Below are 15,447 nucleotides of genomic sequence, written 5' to 3' on the forward strand. Positions count from 1 at the left end.
TGTATGACCTCAGATCTACCTCAAAGTGGGATAGTGCTAGCGACGGCTCTAAGCCGTCATTAGCACCTGACTGAGACAATTTGTGATGGCTCAGAGCCGTCATTAGTACTCAAGGGGTTAAAGTTACAGGGACTATGGACTTGGGAGGAGTCTGCTCTCCCCATAAACATCTTGGATTTACAATGCTCTGATGGCTCAGCATCAATTGTCCTTAGCTCGGTTTATCACATTTCAGTCGGACAACATCACCTCAGTGGCTTACATCAATCACCAGGGAGGAACTCTGAGTTCCTTAGCCATGTAGGAGGTAGCACAGATTATTCATTTGGCGGAAGCTCACTATTGTTGTCTGCCATCCACATTCCTAGAGTGGACAACTGGGAAGCGGATTTCCTGAGCAGACAGACAGTTCATCCCGGGGAGTGAGTGGGCTCTCCAACCGGAGTTGTTCTCCAGGTTAGCCCTCAAATGGGGGCTGCCGGAGTTGGACCTGATGGCGTCTCGGCAGAACGCCAAGGTACGGTTCGAGGTCAAGAGATACTCAGACCGCTCTGATAGATGCTCTGGCGGTTCCTTGGGATTTCGGTCTAGCATACCTGTTTCCTCTGTTTGCACTCCTTCCACGAGTTATTGCTTGTATCAAACAAGAGAGAGCATTGGTAATTCTAATAACTCCTGCATGGTCTCGCAGGATCTGGTATGCAGACCTAGTGAAGATGTCTTCTCAGCCGCTTTGGAGCTTTCCTCTGAGGAAGGATTTTCTAACTCGGGGTCCATTCCTCCATCCAAATCTCGTTTCTCTAAAGCTGACTACTTGGAGATTGAACGCTTAGTTCTGTCTAAGCGTGGATTTTCTAAATCGGTCATTGAGCCCATGATCCAGGCTCGCAAGCCTGTTACTCAAAAAATTTACCATAAGGTATGGCATGAATACTCTTAGAGTAGGGTCAGGATTCTTAGAATTTTGTCTTTTTTTCTCCAGGAAGGTCTGGAGAAAGGATTTTCAGTCCGTTCTCTGAAAGGTCAGATTTCTGCATCTTCTATTTTGTTACACCAAGGGTCTGTCGGATGTGCCAGATGTTCAATCTTTTTTTTTCAGGCCCTGGTCAGAATCAGGCCTGTGTTTAAACCTGTTACTCCTCTATGGAGCCTTAATCATGTTCTTAAAGTTTTGCAGCAGGCTCCCTTTTGAGCCAATGCATTCCATAAATATTAAGTTGCTGTCTTGGTAGGTTTTGTTTCTTATTGCTATCTCTTCTGCTCAGAGTTTCGGAACTCTCGGCTTTGCAGTGTGATTCGCCTTACCTTATCTTTCATGCGGATAGGGCACTAATTTGGAGTTTCTTCCTAAAGTGGTTTCGGATAGAAATATTAATCAAGAAATTGTTGTTCCTTGTCTCTGTGCAACAGACGTTCTTTATGAGAAGAAAGATTGGGACAACTTGGATGTTGTGCGTACTCTAAAATTCTACCTATAGGTGACTCAGGATTTTCGCCAGTCTTCTGCCCTGTTGTTTGTTTCTCAGGAATGTGTAAGGGTCAGAAGGCTACGTCTACTTCGCTTTCCCTCTGGTTGAGAATTATGATTTGTTTTGCTTATGAGACTGCTGGACAGCAGCCTCCTGAAAAAATTGCAGCTCATTCCACAAGGGCTGTCTCTTCTTGGGCTTTCAAAGATGAAACTTCTGTGGAACACCTTTGCAAGGCTGCAACTTGGTCCTCTCTGCATACTTTCTCCAAATTTGATACTTTTACCTCGGCTGAGGCCTCTTGGGAGAAAGGTTCTTCAAGCGGTGGTGCCTTCTGTTTAGGTCTGCCTGTCTTGTTCTCCCTCCCTGTTCATTGTGTCCTCTAGCTTGGGTATTGGTTCCCACTAGTAATTGAATGACTTTGTGGACTCTCCATATCATAGGAAAGAAAACAACATTTATGCTTACCTGATAAATTTCTTTCTTTCCAGATATGGAGAGTCCACAACGCCATTTCCCTTTGGTCGAATGACTGGGGATTATGGGTAGGGGAGTGACACTTAACAGCTTTGCTGTGGTGCTCTTTGCCTCCTCCTGCTGGTCAGGAGTGATATTCCCACTAGTAATTGAATGACGTTGTGGACTCTCCATATCCGGAAAGAAATTTATCAAGTAAGCATACTTTTTTTTTTTTACTTGTATAAAAAGGGACATAAAACCAAACGATGAGATTCTGTGGAGTGCAAGGATATTTGTTTCTCTGATCACACTCTTCCTTCTGACCTTCTCTGATTATCCATCCTAGGTTTTGCCAAATTATGGCTTTTTCAAAAAGGTCTTTGCAAAAAATATTTTAAATGTTAAAAAAAAAAATGTTATTACAAATCTATAAATTACATGTAATACACAGATAAGATAATGCAAAACAAACAAGTCACTGAAAATGTATGCTAAAAAGAAATCCGTATTTCAGCACCTTTGTATAGAAGTACAGTATATAGTCAATTTTTTATTACATGTTAGTTGGAATATTTTAAATTTTTTAATATATTGGCACTCAGTAGGCAGTATTGAGTATAGTAATACTTTCATAGGTTATAGCGATACTTTCATAGGTTATAGCGCGCCTCAGCCACTTCACTTCTACCTCTCAGCCTCCCTTTCACAACTCTGTCTGTCTGGTTGACACGGTGTATGCCCCATGTCGCAAGCGTCACCAATCTCCAGCATATGGATTTCAGAAACAGTACACCATACTGCTTAGTTTCAACGCTTTCAATTGTAGGGCTTAATAAATGTATTTTTATTATTAATTCATACAGGATATCCGCAATAATGATTTACATTTTGTCTAATTGTTGTACTTTCCCCAACACAACCAGATACCTCAAACCAAGTATGTAATAAAAAAAAAAAAGCTTTTATTAATCTATTATAAAAATATCAATATGGTGACAGATGAAACTATTCTTACGCGTTTCATGTTCTAACTCAAAAGTGGTCTCTTTTTTTTTTTACAAAATGAGATATTGTAATGCCTGATACTCAGACGCCACAATATACAAACAAATCTGTAAATAAGCCCTCAAACAGATTGTCTCATCCATAATCTGATAGCCATGCCAATCACACACCTCATTGCAGAGTTCTACAATGTTGGCCTCGTTCTTAGCACAATATCATGGCACTAGGATTATCCCAGGAAAATCATGACGTTTGACTGATTTATATTTATATTCTAATTATTGTCCTATCTTCTTATTCCTTTTTTGTAGATATAATAGTTTAAAGACAAAATAAATGTCTAGTGTGATGACATTAGGTTGACTTATTTTTGCCTATAGCCTTTCTTTATGTTCTTTAACAAGGCATTGTAAAATTATGCAACCCTTAAGACAATTAAGCTTAGATAACAAGTTCTTTAGCATTAAAGCTAAAGAAAATTGCTGTGGGAACAACAATTAGATTGTGCTGTCAAGGTACAAAGTTCTGAAAGCCTGGCATGTAGCAGACTAAATCTGCTTATTCATTAAAGGATAACTAAATGCAGCAAAATTGCATAATTAACGAGTGCATGCTAAAAAGACAATGTATTTACACCTAATATGAATTTCAAATAAGCAGTAGATTTTTATTTTTTTCCCGCAATTTTATTTGTTCTCCCATTTTCTGGCCCCCTGTCGCATGTGACAGACATGAGCCAATCAGACTAGTATACGTATATCCTCTGAGCTTGATCCCCAGAAATTGAGCAAAATTAAAAAAATGGAAGTAAATTGGAAAGTGTCTTAACTGCAGGCTCTTTCTGAATCATACATGATTATTTACACCCTTTAAGAATGTGTGTGATATACAGGTGGCCCTCGTTTTACAACGGTTCAATTTACACCGTTTCAGAATAACAACCTTTTTTCCAGTCATGTGACTGCTATTGAAAAGCATTGACAAGCAGTGCATTTATTAAAATAGCCAGTAAGTGGAGCTGTCCGTTTGTGTTGCAGCAAAGCCAAGCAAGCTGAAATTAATCAGTTTAACCAGACCTGAGCTATCGAGCATATTTCAAAGGAACAAGATCTTCCTGTCTATAAATCAGTTCAGATTGGAATGCATAGAAAGAACTGTTTGCAGAAAAATGCAAGTGAAGTCTGTGTTGTGTGATTATTTTATTAGGTTTATAATGCTGTTTAGCAAATGTTTTTGCTAATTTAACTTAGTTTAATTATATATTCTGTGTTGTGTGATTATTTTATTAGGTTTATAATGCTGTTTAGCATTTAAAGTCTTAATTTCAAAGCTTTAAAAATAATGTATTAGGTGTTACTTATGACAATTTTGAGAGGGGCCTGGAACCTATCTCCCTCACTTCCCACTGACTTACATTATAAACTGGGTTTCAATTAACAACGGTTTCGATTTACAACCATTCCTTCTGGAACCTAACCCCGGCGTAAACTGAGGGCTACCTGTGACGTGCAGTGAGGTCAGAGGCAGGTGAGGCACTAGCTAGGATATGCCTTCATTCTTTAGATATCATTTGTTGAAGAAATAACAATGTACATGGTGCAGCCACCAATCAGCAGCTACTGAGCATATTTAGATATGATTTTCAACAAAGGATATCAAGAGAATGAAGGAAATTAGATATTAGATGTAAATTGGACAGAGGGTTTGGGAGAGACAGGGAGATAGCGATAGACAGAGGGGGAGAGAGAGACAAAGAGACAGAGGAGAGAGACAAAGAGAGACAGAGGGTAGAGAGACAGAGAAAGAGACCATGGGGGAGAATGAGACACATAAGGATAGAAACAGAGGGGGTGGGAGAGACACAGGGGAGGGGGGAGAGAGACACAGGGGAGGGGGGAGAGAGACACAGGGGAGGGGGGAGAGAGACACAGGGGAGAGGGGGAGAGAGAGACAGAGGGGGAGGGAGAGAGAGACAGAGGAGAGAGAGAGAGAGACAGAGGAGAGAGAGAAAGACAGAGGGGAGAGAGAGAGACAGGGGAAAGAGAGACAGAGGGGAGAGGGAGAGAGAGGGGGGAGAGAGAGAGAGGGGGAGGGATAGAGAGACATAGGGGGGAGAGAGAGAGACATAGGGGAGAGAGAGAGAGACAGAGGGGAGAGAGAGAGAGAGAGACAGAGGGGAGAGACAGAGGAGAGAGAGACACAGAGGGGGGGAGAGAGAGAGAGAGACACAGAGGGGGGGGAGAGAGAGAGAGAGAGACACAGAGGGGGGGAGAGAGAGAGAGAGACACAGAGGGGGGGAGAGAGAGAGAGAGAGAGAGAGACACAGAGGGGGGAGAGAGAGAGAGAGAGACACAGAGGGGGGAGAGAGAGAGAGAGAGACACAGAGGGGGGAGAGAGAGAGAGACACAGAGGGGGGAGAGAGAGAGAGACACAGAGGGGGGAGAGAGAGAGAGACACAGAGGGGGGAGAGAGAGAGAGACACAGAGGGGGGAGAGAGAGAGAGACACACAGAGGGGGGAGAGAGAGAGAGAGACACACAGAGGGGGGAGAGAGAGAGAGACACACAGAGGGGGGAGAGAGAGAGACACACACAGAGGGGGGAGAGAGAGAGAGAGACACACAGAGGGGGGAGAGAGAGAGAGACACAGAGGGGAGAGAGAGAGAGAGAGACACAGAGGGGGGAGAGAGAGAGAGACACAGAGGGGGGAGAGAGAGAGAGACACAGAGGGGAGAGAGAGAGACACACAGAGGGGAGAGAGAGAGACACACAGAGGGGAGAGAGAGAGACACACAGAGGGGAGAGAGAGAGAGACACAGAGGGGAAAGAGAGAGAGACACAGAGGGGAAAGAGAGAGAGACACAGAGGGGAGAGAGACACAGAGGGGAGAGAGAGAGAGACACAGAGGGGAGAGAGAGAGAGACACAGAGGGGAGAGAGAGAGAGACACAGAGGGGAGAGAGAGAGAGACACAGAGGGGAGAGAGAGAGAGACACAGAGGGGAGAGAGAGAGAGACACAGAGGGGAGAGAGAGAGAGACACAGAGGGGAGAGAGAGAGAGACACAGAGGGGAGAGAGAGAGAGACACAGAGGGGAGAGAGAGAGAGACACAGAGGGGAGAGAGAGAGAGACACAGAGGGGAGAGAGAGAGAGAGACACAGAGGGGAGAGAGAGAGAGAGACACAGAGGGGAGAGAGAGAGAGAGACACAGAGGGGAGAGAGAGAGAGAGACACAGAGGGGAGAGAGAGAGAGACACAGAGGGGAGAGAGAGAGAGAGACACAGAGGGGAGAGAGAGAGAGAGAGAGAGAGACACAGAGGGGAGAGAGAGAGAGAGAGAGACACACAGAGGGGAGAGAGAGAGAGAGAGACACAGAGGGGAGAGAGAGAGAGAGACACAGAGGGGAGAGAGAGAGAGAGACACAGAGGGGAGAGAGAGAGAGAGACACAGAGGAGAGAGAGAGAGACACAGAGGGGAGAGAGAGAGACACAGAGGGGAGAGAGAGAGACACAGAGGGGAGAGAGAGAGACACAGAGGGGAGAGAGAGAGAGAGACACAGAGGGGAGAGAGAGAGAGAGAGACACAGAGGGGAGAGAGAGAGAGAGACACAGAGGGGAGAGAGAGAGAGAGACACAGAGGGGAGAGAGAGAGAGAGACACAGAGGGGAGAGAGAGAGAGAGACACAGAGGGGAGAGAGAGAGAGAGAGAGAGACACAGAGGGGAGAGAGAGAGAGAGAGAGAGACACAGAGGGGAGAGAGAGAGAGAGACACAGAGGGGAGAGAGACACAGAGGGGAGAGAGACACAGAGGGGAGAGAGACAGGGACACAGAGGGGAGAGAGAGAGAGAGACAGAGGGGAGAGAGAGAGAGAGACAGAGGGGAGAGAGAGAGAGAGACAGAGGGGAGAGAGAGAGAGAGACAGAGGGGAGAGAGAGAGAGAGACAGAGGGGAGAGAGAGAGAGAGACAGAGGGGAGAGAGAGAGAGACACAGAGGGGAGAGAGAGAGAGACACAGAGGGGAGAGAGAGAGAGACACAGAGGGGAGAGAGAGAGAGACACAGAGGGGAGAGAGAGAGAGACACAGAGGGGAGAGAGAGAGAGACACAGAGGGGAGAGAGAGAGAGAGACACAGAGGGGAGAGAGAGAGAGAGACACAGAGGGGAGAGAGAGAGAGACACAGAGGGGAGAGAGAGAGAGAGACACAGAGGGGAGAGAGAGAGAGAGAGACACAGAGGGGAGAGAGAGAGACACAGAGGGGAGAGAGAGAGACACAGAGGGGAGAGAGAGAGAGAGACACAGAGGGGAGAGAGAGAGAGAGACACAGAGGGGAGAGAGAGAGAGAGAGAGACACACAGAGGGGAGAGAGAGAGACACAGAGGGGAGAGAGAGAGAGAGAGAGAGAGAGACACAGAGGGGAGAGAGAGAGAGAGAGACACACAGAGGGGAGAGAGAGAGACACACAGAGGGGAGAGAGAGAGACACACAGAGGGGAGAGAGAGAGACACACAGAGGGGAGAGAGAGAGAGACACCGAGGGGAGAGAGAGAGAGACACCGAGGGGAGAGAGAGAGAGACACCGAGGGGAGAGAGAGAGAGACACCGAGGGGAGAGAGAGAGAGACACAGAGGGGAGAGAGAGAGAGAGAGACACAGAGGGGAGAGAGAGAGAGACACAGAGGGGAGAGAGAGAGAGAGAGACACAGAGGGGAGAGAGAGAGACACAGAGGGGAGAGAGAGAGACACAGAGGGGAGAGAGAGAGACACAGAGGGGAGAGAGAGAGACACAGAGGGGAGAGAGAGACACAGAGGGGAGAGAGAGAGAGAGACACAGAGGGGAGAGAGAGAGAGACACAGAGGGGAGAGAGAGAGAGACACAGAGGGGAGAGAGAGAAAGACACAGAGGGGAGAGAGAGAGAGAGACACACAGAGGGGAGAGAGAGAGAGAGAGACACAGAGGGGAGAGAGAGAGAGAGAGACACAGAGGGGAGAGAGAGAGAGAGAGACACAGAGGGGAGAGAGAGAGAGACACAGAGGGGAGAGAGAGAGAGACACAGAGGGGAGAGAGAGAGAGACACAGAGGGGAGAGAGAGAGAGACACAGAGGGGAGAGAGAGAGAGAGAGACACAGAGGGGAGAGAGAGAGAGAGACACAGAGGGGAGAGAGAGAGAGAGACACAGAGGGGAGAGAGAGAGAGAGAGACACAGAGGGGAGAGAGAGAGAGAGAGACACAGAGGGGAGAGAGAGAGACACAGAGGGGAGAGAGAGAGACACAGAGGGGAGAGAGAGAGAGACACAGAGGGGAGAGAGAGAGAGAGACACAGAGGGGAGAGAGACACAGAGGGGAGAGAGACACAGAGGGGAGAGAGACACAGAGGGGAGAGAGACACAGAGGGGAGAGAGACACAGAGGGGAGAGAGACACAGAGGGGAGAGAGACACAGAGGGGAGAGGGACACAGAGGGGAGAGAGAGAGGGACACAGAGGGGAGAGAGAGAGGGACACAGAGGGGAGAGAGAGAGAGAGACAGAAGGGAGAGAGAGAGAGAGACAGAAGGGAGAGAGAGAGAGAGACAGAAGGGAGAGAGAGAGAGAGAGACAGAGGGGAGAGAGAGAGAGAGACAGAGGGGAGAGAGAGAGAGAGACACAGAGGGGAGAGAGAGAGAGACACAGAGGGGAGAGAGAGAGAGACACAGAGGGGAGAGGGACACAGAGGGGAGAGAGAGAGGGACACAGAGGGGAGAGAGAGAGGGACACAGAGGGGAGAGAGAGAGAGACACAGAGGGGAGAGAGAGAGAGACACAGAGGGGAGAGAGAGAGAGACACAGAGGGGAGAGAGAGAGACACAGAGGGGAGAGAGAGAGAGAGAGAGAGAGACACAGAGGGGAGAGAGAGAGACACAGAGGGGAGAGAGAGAGAGAGAGAGACACAGAGGGGAGAGAGAGAGAGAGAGACACAGAGGGGAGAGAGAGAGAGACACAGAGGGGAGAGAGAGAGAGACACAGAGGGGAGAGAGAGAGAGACACAGAGGGGAGAGAGAGAGAGACACAGAGGGGAGAGAGAGAGAGAGACACACAGAGGGGAGAGAGAGAGAGAGAGACACAGAGGGGAGAGAGAGAGACACAGAGGGGAGAGAGAGAGAGAGAGAGAGAGACACAGAGGGGAGAGAGAGAGAGAGACACAGAGGGGAGAGAGAGAGAGAGAGACACAGAGGGGAGAGAGAGAGAGAGAGACACAGAGGGGAGAGAGACACAGAGGGGAGAGAGACACAGAGGGGAGAGAGACACAGAGGGGAGAGAGACACAGAGGGGAGAGAGACACAGAGGGGAGAGAGACACAGAGGGGAGAGAGACACAGAGGGGAGAGAGACACAGAGGGGAGAGAGGGACACAGAGGGGAGAGAGGGACACAGAGGGGAGAGAGAGAGGGACACAGAGGGGAGAGAGAGAGAGAGACAGAAGGGAGAGAGAGAGAGAGACAGAAGGGAGAGAGAGAGAGAGAGAGAGAGAGAGACAGAGGGGAGAGAGAGAGAGAGAGAGAGAGACAGAGGGGAGAGAGAGAGAGAGAGAGACACAGAGGGGAGAGAGAGAGAGAGAGAGACACAGAGGGGAGAGAGAGAGGGACACAGAGGGGAGAGAGAGAGAGACACAGAGGGGAGAGAGAGAGAGACACAGAGGGGAGAGAGAGAGAGACACAGAGGGGAGAGAGAGAGAGACACAGAGGGGAGGGGGGGAGAGAGGCACAGAGGGGAGGGGGGAGAGAGGCACAGAGGGGAGGGGGGAGAGAGGCACAGAGGGGAGGGGGGAGAGAGGCACAGAGGGGAGGGGGAGAGAGGCACAGAGGGGAGGGGGAGAGAGGCAGGCACAGAGGGGAGGGGGAGAGAGAGAGGCACAGAGGGGAGGGGGAGAGAGAGAGGCACAGGGGAGGGGGAGAGAGGCACAGAGGGGAGGGGGGGAGAGAGGCACAGGGGAGGGGGGGTGGGGGGGAGACACAGGGGAGGAAGGGAGAGAGATACAGGGGATGAAATTTCTGAAGTCAGCAGTGGTGTACCATTACCAAGCAAATTGAGCACATACCTTTAATCTGCAGCTCTGCTAGCCATGGTGACACTGACACTGTCTGACTGAGCACTTCACACTACAGCACCGGGCAACTTCATTACACAGCACACAGGCAGCTTCCCTCTCAGCCTCAGCAGGAAATGACAGTTTGAAATCAGAGCGTTGTCCCAGGTTACTATGGCAATGCTCTGATTTAAAACTGTCATGACTAGGAGACACAGGCAGATGAAAGGAGGGTTGTACCAGTGGGGGGGGGGGGGGGCGCGGGTGGTCGAGGGGGGGGGGGGAGGGGGTTGGGCACAAGAAAAAAAAAAGTTGGAAAAAAAAAGTTGAGAAAAAAAAAATAAAAAATTGCACCAGTACAGTACCATAGTATGTCCCTCAGTCACCAGTGCACTCATTCATCTTAGCTTACCATAAAGTGTGAATAATAATCAATAAATCTATTAATTTCCCTCCCCCTGCAGTGCACCCATGTCTTTAATCTCCCGTTTTTCATTTCCAATACTATGCAATGCATTAAATACAGTACCGGGTCCACTACCTATCAATCACATCTGTATTATCATCTAGATACGATGACAGGCACAGGCACTCACATTTCTATCACTTACATTACCTTTAATGAATTGTTCCCCATACATGAAGGTGCACAAAGTTGTGTCAGCAGAAGAAATCTAAGTTTAAGAGTGCAATGCATGAAGTGCACTAACAGTCTAACACAAATTGGGAGCGTGACTCAATAGCACGGTGGATAAATATCTCTAAATAAGAGCTGACAGCCTGACACATGACATGTTAAGTTATGTAAAGGGAGCGCGCTCTTAAAGTGCTACTGTTAACCCAAAATTAAATGTACTAATGAAATGAATATAACTTTTATTTGTGCACATTATTTTTATTATAATATATCTTGATGTCATCAAGGTAAATTATAATAAAAATAATGTGCACAAATAAAAGTAATAACCGTTACCTTACGTCATTCACTAAGAGAATCCCTGCAGCAGATGCACTGCGATACAGAAATTTCAGATGTCCCCAGGGCGGCTGGCAGTGATCTTTCAAAGTTTCTTCCAGGGGTCGCTCACTCAGTCTCAGTTACTCACCTGGTTTACCGGTCCGGTATAGCAAGTCCAACTCCAAAGTGACCAAGTAGATGGCTCCGTCCAGACTCTAGATGGGATGACAGCTCAGGTTGCAGCAGTCTCCCCTTCCCAGTTCCTTTTTGCCGCCAGTATTGCGCTGCGCTCAAAATCATGCTATCTTGCGCATGCGCAGGGAGCCAATCTACAACAGTCACATTCTCCTGGTGCTGTCAATCACCAGGAGAACATGTCCGTCTCTGATTGGCTCCCTGGCTAAGAGGCATTACGAGTGATGCCTCCTATTGGCCTATTTTTTCCACACTGACGTTCGGTCAGCCTGTGGCAGCCAGTGGGTGGTGTTCTCTTCCTTACTGTGCAACTTAAAAATGCACCCATGTTACGCAATGGAGAAGTAGAAAAGTACATTGCCTCTCCATAGCGTAACATGGGGAGAAAAAAAAGGTTAATATTTTTTGTTTGGTAGCCAGAAGGTGTCGCTCTAATGCTCAAAATATGCACCCATGTTGCGCAATGGAGTATGTAAAGTACACTGCCTGCATCTCCATAGCGTAACATGGGGGAGAAAACAAAAAGTAATTATTTTTTTTAACACATTTTTTTTTAAATTTATATTAAATTTAAATAAACTTTGGGGGCCAAAGTGGCAGGGGAGGCCCTGCCTCCTATGACTGCACGTCCTTAATATATATATATATATATATATATATATATATATATATATATATATATATATATATATGTGTGTGTACTTTCAAGAAAGCAGAGAGAAGTACGGAGAGAACACAGTAGTGTCCTTTCCAAAAAAGACAGGGATTTCAGCACTCCATATTATTTATAAAATAATTTGGTCAATGACACATTAGAAAAATTATTACGTTTGACTGCTTCTAGTCACCATCCACCGTCCCTTATCAGAGGGATTCCTACTTGACAATTCCTTAGACTTCGGAGAAATTGTTCCAGCAGGAATAAGTATAAAATACATGCACAAGAAATGGCCAACCGATTTAAAGCAAGAGGCTATTCAGGACGTAATATAAAATACGCGATGAATAAGGCTCTAAAAACTAATAGGCATTAGTTTTAATAGGCAAAAAGGAGAGAAAAATAGATAACAGGGTAAGATTTATTACTGAATACAATGGACACTGGAACCAAGTTCGCAAGATTCTAAAAAGCAAATGGCAATTTTTACTCTCAGATGAGAATGTTAAGAGTGTAGTGGGTGATTTTCCATCACTAGTTGCACGTAGAGCTCCCAATTTAAAAGACAAATTGTGATTTTACACGCAACTCAAAAGCACAAAACTGGCTTGAAAAACGAAAAAAGCTACAAGGTTGCTTTCAATGCGGAAATTGTGTTTTTTGCAAGTTCATTGTAAAAACCAGACAGTTTAGCACAGGTGAGAAAATATATGAAATCAGACAATTTATTAATTGTAAATCTGATAATGTAATATATCTGTTATACTGTCTGTGACCCCTCTATTATACAGGTAAAACTAAGAGAGTTTTGAAAGACAGAGTTACAGAACATCATAATGACATTGCTAATGCAAAAGAAGGAACTATAAACAGTAATATAGCTCTGCATTTTAAACTATGCCATAACTGCTCCATAGATGATCTGAAAGTAATAGGCATTGAAAGATGCTCACTACATGGTAGAGGTGGTGACCTAGACAATTTGCTACTTAGAAAAGAAGTAGCATGGATATTTAGACTAAAAACCCTGTCACCAAATGGTTTAAATGAAAAATTAGACTTTGCCCCCTTCTTATAAAATAAAATAAAATAAAATTTGTCTTCCAATATTATGTAACTATTAAAAGAATGGGATATAACCCTCTCAAAGTTGACAATTTTGATAGAGGTCTCTTATATGTTTCTGCCTCTTAATACTAGCTCTGCACGCATTTGCCTTGCTGGAGGTAAATAATGATCTATATATATATATATGTGCAAATGATTTTTGTATAGACACAAAATTACTTAAGTTATAGCACATTACCGTTAAGTGAAGTTGCTTAGATTATAGTCATTGTGAGAATTAATAGCTTTCAATTTCACCTAAGATATTTTTACCAATCCAAATCATGGGCTGTGTTTAAATAGAACACATATGGAACTGCTAAGTATACGCCCTGAGGAAGCCCCAATGACGTTTGGTCACGTGGGGGGTGAAACGGCCGTTGGCGTGTGACGTCATTTTGCACAGCTGAGATCCAGTCCCTGAGTGCTACCCGATGCAAACACAGCTTCTAAACCACAGCAGCAAGCAGGCTCTGTACCCGGACTTAAACCACCCTAAAAAGGAGGAGGATTTCGAGCTCCAGAAGTTATTGTAAAGTATTCACGGACTTAAGAGTCTAAAAGGAATGCACTGTCTGGGATTCATGATATGTAATGAACTGTACACATTACAATTTGAACAAAGTCGTAGTGGAACAGAATTTTTTCTTACCTTAAAATTTATAACGTTCACTTTGTTTGCTCTTTGTATGTGGTTTCCATAATTGCTGTGATTACACATCTATTATTATATAAACATAGATCCCCAAGCAGCACCAAAGTAGCGGGTACCTTTTTGCAATATTGGTGCTACCCTCTGGTCGGGGTGTTGTTTATTAAACATAGAGTGTAAAACGTAAAGCATGTACTCATTCGCTTTTCTCACTATATTACAGTATATTTAAGTGTCTGGCATAGATCCTCAGGTTATTCCCATGATAACATTTTTCCAATCTTGATTGGGTTATCCTCTGAGAGAGGTGTTGCCACAATTATTACTGTATTTTAAGTTACTTTGCATGGATCCCCATTATTAACTATGGTAGCAGATTCCTGTGGCTATACAGGGCTACCCGCTGGTAGGGGTGTTCCTGAATAACCTAATATGCCTTATTTTAAGGTTAACATGTGCATCGTATTTAACTCTTAGTGAGCTGGCCAGCTTTACCTATGCACTTATTCTACACATTGGATATTTAAATGTATGCTTTCTATTTCATTTGCACAAATAATACATTTTATTCATGCTAAATGTGTGTGTGGTTTTGGCTTAGGGGACTCAGAAGTTGTTTAGTTCACGATGAAGCTGAGAACACCTGTTTATATAAAAAACTTAATAATTTTTCTAATGTGTCATTGACCAAATTATTTTATAAATAATATAGAGTGCTGAAATCCCTGTCTTTTTTGGAAAGGACACTACTGTGTTCTCTCCGTACTTCTCTCTGCTTTCTTGAAAGTAAATTCATGTGTGTTACAGGGCCTGCACCCAAATAATAAATAATAAATCGTAAAGTAGAATTTTTGGTACCTTCTCCCTAATATAACAGTGCATTTTATTAGGCTGCGCACACTTGTAAAGAATTCAGAATAGATAGTAGTATTAAATCATATAGTAACAATGTAACAGAGAGAAAAACAGACAATTTAATACATACAATAGAATAAAATAATATCTAAAGTATACTTATCACACTCTTCAATATCCCTGGATTGGGAGTGAAAAAGAAGGAAAAACAACAATGTCCTCCTAGACGCAATGAAATTTCAAACTGCTAGGTGAATCCGTGCTGCTCGTTGAAATGACACTCAAGGTTCAATTTGAGTGAAGAAAGTACTGCTGCTAGAAGAACAAGCGCACAGATACACTATTCATAGTGAAAATCAATTTAATATTAAAAAAGCATATAGCAAATATACAACATTCAAGAGTGAATCCTACTCACAAAGGGAACCCCAATCATATGAGGTAAGTAATGTCTGTCGGATCCTTAAAGTGTCCCCACTTATTATAGGCAACAGTCACAGTTTTGTCTCCACTTGATAATGGCTAACAAGTCCCAAAAGGTAGGAAAATCTCCTTATAGCAAAAAGTCCTCGGTAGTTAACAGTGGTAGCGGTCGATGTTGTAAAAGAATATCCAGTCTATCTTACCGCTCCTGTAGTCTCTTAAACGGACCGAGGCTGAAGGATAGGAGTATTTTGCAAACCAGCGTGGATCAGTAGCTCTGTATAGCAACGTAGTAGCGTCTACACCAGAGCACTCCTTTCTTCCTGTTGGCTTGTAATTCACAAAAGACGTAAGGTGGGCGTGGCCTTATGCGTTTCACGGTAACTTCCGCTTCGTCAGAGGCTTGTACAAGGCTTGTCTACATTGAGATTGTATGCATATAGCATATTTAATTATAAACTTTGGCATTAACATTTATACTAATGTGTGTGTGTGTGTGTGTGTGTGTGTGTGTGTATATATATATATATATATATATATATATATATATATATATATATATATATATATATATATATATATATATATATATATATATATATATATATATATA

At 44.9% G+C, this 15,447-nt stretch overlaps 1 protein-coding gene across 2 annotated transcripts in view; it reads left to right on the plus strand.

Moving 5' to 3' along the window:
- DHX32 (DEAH-box helicase 32 (putative)) overlaps positions 1-15,447 on the plus strand; it is a 195,249-nt gene that overhangs the window by 76,101 nt on the left and 103,701 nt on the right. The window lies entirely within an intron of this gene.

The sequence above is a fragment of the Bombina bombina genome, chromosome 9 (assembly GCF_027579735.1).
Source record: "Bombina bombina isolate aBomBom1 chromosome 9, aBomBom1.pri, whole genome shotgun sequence".
In the NCBI taxonomy this organism is placed as follows: domain Eukaryota; kingdom Metazoa; phylum Chordata; class Amphibia; order Anura; family Bombinatoridae; genus Bombina; species Bombina bombina.